Here is an 11,441-nt window from a genome sequence, read left to right as displayed (position 1 = left end):
GAAACCACGTGGCTTTAAAAAAAATTTTAAACTAGGTTAACACAGAAATCTTACTATGAATAGCAAAGGTTAGCCTTCAGGCTCTTGCTTTTCTCTACTTATATACTCTCTCATGAGTATATTTATTTTCAGGGCTTCAACACTTATGGAGAATCATACTTCCTAAATCACAGCCCATGTCTTCAACTACCATTGTGACATTGCCCCTTGAACACATTCCTGTTTCTTGGAACTCACATGCTTCAGATTGAACTCATCTTCTAAGTTAGTGGTTCTCAAATCTGGCTGTACATTGAAATCACCTGGGAAACTTCAAAAACTCTCAATGCCTGGACCCCACCCCTAGAGATTCTGATGCAACTGGTTTGGAGCTGGACATGGACATGAGAATTTTTAAAAGTGCCTGGGGTGATTCTAATGTGTGGCCAAGCTTGAGAACCAGTGCTCCAGGTAAAGCCCTGAGTGCCACTTCCTTCATTTCTGTTAACGGTAGCACCATTCTCCTCTTCACTTGGGCTTGAAATCTGGGGCATTCAACCTTCAGCTCTGGGGATAAATGAGATAGAAAGAAAATCAAATTTTTGAAAGTGTGAGGTGCTAAGAAAATGCAAGAAATTGTTGTATGCAGTATGCACATGAATCATATGGATTGCTTTAGCAGTTGAGATGTGTTAATTCATTAAATGTGTTAAAGGTTACACTGACAATTTATCATCCTAACCTTTTTGTTGGGCAAAGCAGAGGAATGAGAGAGAATCTGATCTGGAGGCATGACATAAATCATCAGAGCTACCCTATCCTCCTGTGGGCAGGTCAACCCCATCAATGGGCCCAGATGGCTGGTGCCATGTGCTATCCCCAGAAGTAATTTTGTCAGCCTTGCTAAGGGTGGGCGGGTGGTCCTCTGGTTCCCTTTCACTGGGGAGGAGTGCAGCCATGACAGCTGAACAGCCAAACCACACATAGCAGTTACATTGAGAACCACACATATGCAACACGGCTCTTGACTGGGTCCCAGAATAGTCTGAGATGGCTAGATGCTGTCCTGCTGTGCATATAGTGTCCCTTTAATCAGAGACAAGGCTCAACCTGAGTCACATTGGATTCTTCTTAAAACAGGACAAACTGGGAACTTCCAATGCTCAGTTTGTGTGCACTCTCTGGTCATTTACATTAGTACCTGCCCTAGGATGGAAGTGCTGCTCAATACTTTAATTTAGGAAGAGCCAATTCAATTTTATTTTTTTCCCAAAAAGGGTATACCTATCTGGCTTCACCTGAGGTTATCCTTCAACATGGAAAATGTGAGCTTGCTTTTCTATTTTCAGTATTGCCACCCCAATTGTACATGCCATGTTCTACACATCGTATTCTGCAGAACTTTATTCCAGGAAATACATTTTCCTTTGCAGGGATATTGGATACATTATTGTAAGCCACAGAATTGCATTCAAGCCCCAGCTCCACCACTTACTAAGTGCTGTAATGACACAGAGAAAGTTGCTTCATCTCTCTGAGTGCACCCTCATTTGTAAAATGGGGATACTACTACTTACCTTAGAGAGTTTTAAGGATTATAAAAGATAACATAAATAACATGTACAAGATATTCTTTAGGCACACAATAAATATAAGTTCGTTGCAAAATTTCATAAGCATATAAATTTAATTCATCCCCAAACCAAGCAAACAGAAAGCTCAAATAACCAAGACTTTAATCTAAAAAAATTAGTGTTCAGAGTGAAAATCCTAAGGCACAGCAACATTCTGAAATGGTCTTGAAGGATTCAGCTTCCTGTAGAAAGTTATTTTCTTTTCAGTTAATTCTTTCAATTATATTCAACTCATAAATGTTGTTTGAACACAAGATGTTTAACACTATATTTGTGCTACATGAAACAGACAATATAAGACCTGGCCACCTTGGTGATCTCTCTTATTTGTCTTATCTTTTTGATCACCTATCTTGGGTTTTCTAGCTATAGAATCATATCTGTAGAAATAATGATAGGTTGTATAATTGCTCAATAGTTAACACTTCTTTTTTTTCTTTTTTTAAAAATTATTAGCACCTTTAATTATTATTTATTTATTTATTTATTTATTTGGCTGTGTTGGGTCTTCGTTTCTGCACGAGGGCTTCCTCTAGTTGTGGCAAGCGTGGGCCACTCTTCATCGCGGTGCGCGGGCTTCTCACCATCATGGCCTCTCTTGTTGCGGAGAACAGGCTCCAGACGCGCAGGCTCAGTATTTGTGGCTCAAGGGCCCAGTTGCTCCGTGGCATGCAGGATCCTCCCAGACCAGGGCTCGAACCCGTGTCCCCTGCATTAGCAGGCAGATTCTCAACCACTGCACCATCAGGGAAGCCCAACACTTCTTATTTCAGTTTCTTGCCTCATTGCATTGGCTACCACTTCAAGAGTAATGTTGAAGGGAATTCCCTGGCGGTCCAGTGGTTAGGATTCCATGCTTCTACTGCAGGGGGCCCGGGTTCAATCCCTAGTTGGGGAACTAAGATCCCAAAGCTGTGTGGTGTGGCCAAATACATAAATTAATTAATTTAAAAAAAAGAATTAAAAAAAAGAATAATGTTGAACATCAGCAGCTATAATGAGCATCTTTGATTTGATTTGATTTTGGCAGGAAAGTCTCTAATATATTTACCAGTAAGTACTATGCTATTTCTTATAAAGCACAAGAAATTCTTTATCGTATTAAATAATACCCTTTTATTTTATTTTATTCCTAGTATACTAAGGATTATCAGAAAATGGTGTTAAATTTTTATCAAATCTATCTGAACTGATCATATAACATACCCTTTGAGCCAATGATGTAATGTGATATTAAGAGATTTCCTACTATTGAACCATCTTTTCTTTCCTAAGACAAACCCTACTTGGTCATGACATGTTATACTTTAACTATTTTGCAGGGTTTGATTTGGTAGTAGTTTATTTAGGATTTTTTATGTGAGACATCTTTAGTTTTCTTTTTGGTGCTGCTTTTTGGAAGGGTTTGTTATCAAGGTTATACCAATTTCATTAACTGTATTGAGAAGTATTCCTTCTCTTTGCTTACTTTGCAGGTTTACAGAGCAAGGGAAGTATCAGTTCTATAATATCTTGATTTGGGCCTAATTCCTTTTTTTCCCTAGGATGTCATTGGGTGGTTTTTCTCCGTGGTGGAAAAAAATGTACAATAGCTTTCATTTAAAACATTTACAGCTACTCCTGGTTTGTAGCACTTCCTGGAGGGACAACTGATATACAGTCTCAGTTTTTTTGTAACAGTTTACCCCACCACACTAACTTAGGAAAAAGTCCATTGATCTCTTCTTACCTGTTTTCTGTGTATTTTCATTTCAGGTACCAATGTCATTGCCTCTAGAGGGAAGGATGAGAGATATGTGGAAGGAGGAAGGAGATGGATGGGCTCAAGGAGCATGAGAAATGAAGTCTGGGAGGTTTTCTCTGGGAAGGTTTGCTTTATGGTAGAGATGAGCTTAAATTGATCTTTGGAGGAGGGCTAGTTGCCAGCAAAGACGACTAATGTAGGAGTTGGAGAAATAAATTTAATTTCAGTATGTATCACCATCAATTCATATTTACAGAATTACTGGCATGCCTTCACTTTTTAATGCACAACTGTAACTGAAACACACTTTTTTTTTTGAAAGGATTCTATTCTTTTTTTTTAAACATCTTTATTGGAGTATAATTGCTTTACAAGGGTGTGTTACTTTCTGCTTTATAACAAAGTAAATCATTTATACATATACATATGTCCCCATATCTCTCACCTCTTGCGTCTCCCTCCCTCCCACCCTCCCTATCCCACCCTGTGAGGTGGTCACAAAGCACCGAGCTGATCTCCCTGTGCTATGTGGCTGCTTCCCACTAGCTATCTATTTTACGTTTGGTAGTGTATATATGTCCATGCCACTCTCACGTTGTCCCAGCTTACCCTTCCCCCTCCCCATATCCTCAAGTCCATTCTCTAGAAGGTCTGCATCTTTATACCCATCTTGCCCCTAAGTTCTTCACAACCATTATTTTTCTTCTTTTTTTTTAGATTCCATATATATGTGTCAGCATATGGTATTTGTTTTCCTCTTTCTGACTTACTTCACTCTATATGACAGACTCTAGGTCGATCCACCTCACTACAAATAATTCAATTTCGTTTCCTTTTATGGCTGAGTAATATTCCATTGTATATATGTGCCACATCTTCTTTATCCATTCATCTGTTGATCGACATTTAGGTTGCTTCCATGTCCTGGCTATTGTAAATAGAGCTGCAATGAACATTTTGGCAAATGATTCTTTTTGAATTACGGTTTTCTCTGGGTATATGCCCAGTAGTGGGGTTGCTGGGGCGTATGGTAGTTCTATTTGTAGTTTTTTAAGGAAACTCCATACTGTTCTCCATAGTGGCTGTATTAATTTACATTCCCACCAACAGTGCAAGAGGGTTCCCTTTTCTCCACACCCTCTCCAGCATTTATTGCTTGTAGATTTTTTGATTATGGCCATTCTGACCGGGGTGAGATGATATCTCATTGTAGTTTTGATTTGCATTTCTCTAATGATTAATGATGTTGAGCATTCTTTCATGTGCTTGTTGGCAATCTGTATATTTTCTTTGGAGAAATGTCTATTTAGGTCTTCTGCCCATTTTTGGATTGGGTTGTTTGTTTTTATGATGTTGAGCTGCATGAGATGCTTGTAAATTTTGGAGATTAATCCTTTGTCAGTTGCTTCATTTGCAAATATTTTCTCCCATTCTGAGGGTTGTCTTTTCGTCTTGTTTATGGTTTCCTTTGCTGTGCAAAAGCTTTTAAGTTTCATTAGGTTCCATTTCTTTATTTTTGTTTTTATTTCATTTCTCTAGGATGTGGGTCACAAAGGATCTTGCTGTGATTTATGTCATAGAGTCTTCTGCCTATGTTTTCCTCTAAGAGTTTTATAGTGTCTGGCCTTATATTTAGGTCTTTAATCCATTTTGAGTTTATTTTTGTGTATGGTGTTAGGGAGTTTTATAATTTCATTCTTTTACATGTAGCTGTCCAGTTTTCCCAGCACCACGTTTTGAAGAGGCTGTCTTTTCTCCACTGTATATTCTTGCGTCCTTTATCAAAGATAAGGTGACCATATGTGCGTGGGTCTATCTCTGGGCTTTCTATCCCGTTCCATTGATGTATATTTCTGTTTTTGTGCCAGTACCATACTGTCTTGATTACTGTAGCTTTGTAGTATAGTCTGAAGTCAGGGAGCCTGATTCCTCCAGCTCCATTTTTCTTTCTCAAGATTGCTTTGGCTATTCTGGGTCTTTTCTGTTTCCATACAAATTGTGAAATTTTTTTGTTCTAGTTCTGTGAAAAATGCCAGTGGTAGTTTGATAGGGATTGCATTGAATCTGTAGATTGCTTTGGGTAGTAGAGTCATTTTCACAATGTTGATTCTTCCAATCCAAGAACATGGTATGTCTCTCCATCTATTTGTATTATCTTTAATTTCTTTCATAAGGGTCTTATAATTTTCTGCATACAGGTCTTTTGTCTCCTTAGGTAGGTTTATTCCTAGGTATTTTATTCTCTTTGTTGCAGTGGTAAATGGGAGTGTTTTCTTAAATTCACTTTCAGATTTTTCATCATTAGTGTATAGGAATGCAAGAGATTTCTGTGCATTACATTTGTATCCTGCTACTTTATGAAATGCATTGATTAGCTCTAGTAGTTTTCTGGTGGCATCTTTAGGATTCTCTATGAATACTATCATGTCATCTGCAAACAGTGACAGCTTTACTTCTTCTTTTCAGATTTGGATTCCTTTTATTTCTTTTTCTTCTCTGATTGCTGTGGCAAAAACTTCCAAAACTATGTTGAATAATAGTGGTGAGAGTGGGCAACCTTGTCTTGTTCCTGATCTTAGTGGAAATGGTTTCAGTTTTTCACCATTGAGCATGATGTTGGCTGTGGGTTTGTCATATATGGCCTTTATTATGTTGAGGAAAGTTCCCTCTATGCCTACTTTCTGGAGGGTTTTTATCATAAATGGGTGTTGAATTTTGTCGAAATATTTCTCTGCATCTATTGAGATGATCATATGGTTTTTCTCCTTCAGTTTGTTACTATGGTGTATCACATTAATTGATTTGCGTATATTGAAGAACCCTTGCATTCCTGGGATAAACCCCACTTGATCATGGTGTATGATACTTTTAATGTGCTGTTGGTTTCTCTTTATAATATTTTGCTGAGGATTTTTGCATGTATATTCATCAGTGATATTGGCCTATAGTTTTCTTTCTTTGTGACATCTTTGTCTGGTTTTGGTATCAGGGTGATGGTGGCCTCGTAGAATGAGTTTGGGAGTGTTCCTCCCTCTGCTATATTTTGGAGGAGTTTGAGAAGGATAGGTGTTAGCTCTTCTCTAAACGTTTGATAGAATTCGCCTGTGAAGCCAACTGGTCCTGGGCTTTTGTTTGTTGGAAGATTTTTAATCACAGTTTCAATTTCAGTGCTTGTGATTGGCCTGTTCATATTTTCTATGTCTTCCTGGTTCCGTCTTGGAAGGTTGTGCATTTCTAAGAATTTGTCCATTTCTTCCAGGTTGTCCATTTTATTGGCATAGAGCTGCTTGTAGCAATCTCTCATGATCCTTTGTATTTCTGCAGTGCCAGTTGTTACTTCTCCTTTTTCATTTCTAATTCTATTGATTTGAGTCTTCTCCTTTTTATTCTTGATGACTCTGGCTAATGGTTTATCAATTTAGTTTATCTTCTCAAAGAACCAGCTTTTAGTTTCATTGATTTTTGCTATTGTTTCCTTCATTTCTTTTTCATTTATTTCTGATCTGATCTTTGTGATTTCTTTCCTTCTGCTAACTTTGGGGTTTTTTTGTTCTTCTTTCTCTAATTGCTTTAGGTGTAAGGTTAGGTTGTTTATTTGAGATGTTTCTTGTTTCTTAAGGTAGGATTGCATTGTTATAAACTTCCCTCTTAGAACTGCTTTTGCTGCATCCCATAGGTTTTGGGTCATCATGTTTTCATTGTCATTTGTTTCTAGGTATTTTTTGATTTCCTCTTTGATTTGTTCAGTGATCTCTTGGTTATTTAGTAGTGTATTGTTGAGCCTCCATGTGTTTGTTTGTATTTTTTACAGATTTCTTCCTGTAATTGATATCTAGTCTCATAGCATTGTGTTCAGAAAAGATACTTGATATGATTTCAATTTTCCTAAATTTATGAAGGCTTGATTTGTGACCCAAGATATGATCTAACCTGCAGAATGTTCCATGAGCACTTGAGAAGAATGTGTATTCTGTTGTTTTTGGATGGAATGTCCTATAAATATCAATAAGTCCTTCTTGTTTAATGTATCATTTAAAGCTTGTGTTTCCTTATTTATTTTCATTTTGTATGATCTGTCCATTGGTGAAAGTGGGGTGTTAAAGTCCCCTACTATGATCGCGTTATTGTCAATTTCCCCTTTTATGGCTGTTAGCATTTGCCTTATGTATTGAGGTGCTCCTATGTTGGGTGCATAAATATTTACAATTTTTATGTCTTCTTCTTGGATTGATCCCTTGATCATTATGTAGTGTCCTTACTTGTCTCTTGTGATAGCCTTTATTTTAAAGTCTATTTTGTCTGTTATGAGATTTGCTACTCCAGTTTTCTTTTGATTTCCATTTGCATGGAATATCTTTTTCCATCCTCTCACTTTCAGTCTGTATGTGTCCCTAGGTTTGAGGTGGGTCTCTTGTAGACAGCATATATACGGGTCTTGTTTTTGTATCCATTCCGCCAGTCTATGTCTTTTGGTTGGAGCATTTAATTCATTTACATTTAAGGTAATTATCGGTATGTATGTTCCTATTACCATTATCTTAACTGTTTTGAGTTGGTTATTGTAGGTCTTTTCCTTCTCTTGTGTTTCCTGCCTAGATAAGTTCCTTTAGCATTTGTTGTAAAGCTGGTTTGGTGGTGCTGAATTCTCTTAGCTTTTGCTTGTCTGTAAAGGTTTTAATTTCTCCAGCAAATCTGAATGAGATCCTTGCTGGGTACAGTAATCATGGTTGTAGCTTGTTCTCCTTCATCACTTTAAATATGTCCTGCCACTCCCTTTTGGCTTGCAGAGTTTCTGCTGAAAGATCTGCTGTTAACCTTATGGGGATTCCCTTGTGTGTTATTTGTTGTTTTTCCCTTGCTGCTTTTAATATTTTTTCTTTGTATTTAATTTTTGATAGTTTGATTAATATGTGCCTTGGCGTGTTTCTCCTTGGATTTATCCTGTATGGGACTCTCTGTGCTTCCTGGACTTGATTAACTATTTCCTTTCCCATATTAGGGAAGTTTTCAACTATAATCTCTTCAAATACTTTCTCAGTCCCTTTCTTTTTCTCTTCTTCTTCTGGGATCCCTATAATTCGAATGTTGGTGCATTTAGTGTTGTCCCAGAAGTCTCTGAGACTGTCCTCAATTCTTTTCATTCTTTTTTCTTTATTCTGCTCTGCAGTAGTTATTTCCAGTATTTTATCTTCCAGGTCACTTATCCATTCTTCTGCCTCAGTTATTCTGCTATTGATCTCTTCCAGAGTATTTTTAATTTCATTTATTGTGTTGTTCATCACTGTTTGTTTGCTCTTTAGTTCTTGTAGGTCCTTGTTAAACGTTTCTTGTATTTTCTCCATTCTATTTCCAAGATTTTGGATCACCTTTACTATCATTATTCTGAATTCTTTTTCAGGTAGACTGCCTATTTCCTCTTCATTTGTTAGGTCTGGTGGGTTTTTGCCCTGCTCCTTCATCTGCTGTTTCTCTTTCTTCTCATTTTGCTTAACTTACTGTGTTTGGGGTCTCCTTTTTGCAGGCTGCAGGTTCTTGGTTTCCATTGTTTTTGGTTTCTGTCCCCAGTGGCTAAGATTGGTTCACTTGGTTGTGTAGGCTTCCTGGTGGAGGGGACTAGTGCTTGTGTTCTGGTGCATGAGGCTGGATCTTGTCTTTCTGGTGGGCAGGTCCACGTCTGGTGGTGTGTTTGGGGTGTCTGTGGCCTTATTATGGTTTTAGGCAGCCTCTCTGCTAATGGATGGGGTTGTGTTCCTCTCTTGCTATATGTTTGGCATAGGGTGTCCAGCACTGTAGTTTGCTGGTTGTTGAGTGGAGCTGGGTTTTGGCGTTGAGATGGAGATCTCTGGGAGATTTTCGTCATTTGATATTACATGGAGCTGGGTGGTCTCTTGTGGACCAGTGTCCTGAACTTGGCTCTCCCACCTCAGAGGCACAGCCCTGATGCCTGGCTGGAGCACCAAGAGCCTGTCATCCACACGGCTCAGAACAAAAGGGAGAAAAAAGAGAAAGAAAGAAGAAGATACAATAAAATAAAATAAAGTAAAATAAAATAGTTATTAAAATGAAAAAAAAAATAATTATTAAAATTTTTTAATAAAAGTAATGGAAAAATTAAAAAAGAAAGAACGAAAGAAGAGGCAGCCAAACCAAAAAACAAATCCACCAATGATAACAAGTGCTAAAAACTATACCAAAAAAAAAAAAAAGGACAGAGAGAACCCCAGGACAAATGGTAAAAGCAAAGCTATACAGACAATATCACACACAGAAGCATACACACACACACTCACAAAAAGAGAACAAGGGAAAAAAAAATGTATCATTGCTCCCAAAGTCCACCTCCTCAATTTGGGATGATTTGTTGTCTATTCAGGTATTCCACAGATGCAGGGTACATCAAGTTGATTGTGGAGATTTAATCCACTGCTACTGAGGCTGCTGGGAGAAATTTCTCTTTCTCTTCTTTGTTCGCAAAGCTCCTGGGGTTCCGCTTTGTATTTGGATCCGCCTCTGTGTGTAGGTCGCCTGAGGGCGCCTGTTCTTCGCTCAGAGAGGACGGGGTTAAAGGAGCAGCTGATTTGGGGCCTCTGGCTCACTCAGGCCGGGGGGGGGAGGGGTACGGAGTGTGGGGCGAACCTGTGGCAGCAGAGGTTGGCATGACTTTGCACCAGCCTGAGGCGCCGTGTGTCCTCCCGGGGAAGTTTACCCTGGATCATGGGACCCTGGCAGTGGAGGGCTGCACAGGATCCTGGGAGGGGAGGTGTGCATGGTGACCTGTGCTTGCACACAGGCTTCTTGGTGGCTGCAGCAGCAGCCTTAGCATTTCATGCCTGTCTCTGGGTCCGTGTTGATAGCTGTGGCTCGTGCCCATCTCTGGAGCTCCTTTAAGCAGTGCTCTTAATCCCATCTCCTCGTGCACCAGGAAACAAAGAGGCAAGAAAACGTCTCTTGCCTCTTCAGCAGCTCCAGACTTTTTCCCGGACTCCCTCCCGGCTAGCTGTGGCGCACTAGCCCCTTCAAGCTGTTTTCACGCAGCCAACCCCAGTCCTCTCCCTGGGATCCGACCTCCGAAGCCCAAGCCTCAGCTCCCAGCCACCACCCATCTTGGCGGGTGAGCAGACAAACCTCTCGGGCTGGTGAGTGCTGGTCGGCACTGATCCTCTGTGCGGGAATTTCTCCACTTTGCCCTCTGCACCCCTGTTGCTGTGCTCTCCTCCATGGCTCCGAAGCTTCCTGCCCATCTACTCCCCCCATCTTGGCCCACGAAGGGGCTTCCTAGTGTGTGGAAACTTTTCCTCCTTTGCAGCTTCCTCCCATTGGTGCAGGTCCTTTCCCTGTTGTTTTGTCTCTGTTTTTTCTTTTGCCCTACCCAGGTACGTGGGGAGTTTCTTGCCTTTTGGGAGGTCTGAGGTCTTCTGCCAGCATTCAATAGGTGTTCTGTAGGAGTTGTTCCACATGTAGATGTATTTCTGATGTATTTGTGGGGAGGAAGGTGATCTCCACGTCTTACTCTTCCACCATCTTGAAGCTCCCGTGAAACAGACTTCTTATGGGAATGTAGTGATTAAACTTACAAATTACAGATGCTGAGCTCTGATGATAAGTACCTTATATTTCCTTGTGATCCTGTTTGTGGAAAGATCTTTGCCTTTTGTCTAGGAAATTAGCTCTTTGTAGCTTCTTTACTTAGGATGCTCACTTTCTGCATAGACACAAACAGAAGCAAAGAGCACACTAGAACATGTGGGCTGTGACTGAAAGGCCTGGTTATAGGGTGTCATAAATTTCAATTATTCCTAATAATTTGAGAAGTCAGTGCTCAGGAACTGCCCTACAACTGGAACAGGAATAACGTGGAAAGCCCATTCTCCTGAGCAAGTTTGGATTGCTTCAAACTGCATCTTTCTAACTGGTCCACTCTTTTCCTCTACCCTTTCCTTCTCTAGCAATGTTCCTACTTGCCTAATTTGCTGAGAGCATCTGGGTCAGTAACTTTCCTTGAGCACTTAAGTTTATTTCCTCTGAGCTCCAGGGCTGTTATAAAATGCTTGTTGAAATCTAGGCTGTGATTCAGTGGGGTCTGA

The 11,441-nt window shown here is 39.7% G+C and overlaps 1 protein-coding gene across 4 annotated transcripts in view; it reads right to left on the bottom strand.

Moving 5' to 3' along the window:
- The window catches only part of EDA (ectodysplasin A), a 362,661-nt gene that overhangs the window by 35,289 nt on the left and 315,931 nt on the right, over nt 1-11,441 (bottom strand). The gene's annotated exons all lie outside the window — the stretch shown is intronic.

This window comes from Balaenoptera physalus (genome assembly GCF_965194825.1).
Source record: "Balaenoptera physalus genome assembly, chromosome: X".
NCBI lineage: Eukaryota > Metazoa > Chordata > Mammalia > Artiodactyla > Balaenopteridae > Balaenoptera > Balaenoptera physalus.
Note: the sequence above shows the minus strand (reverse complement) of the source record. Positions and strands in the feature narration are given on the sequence as shown.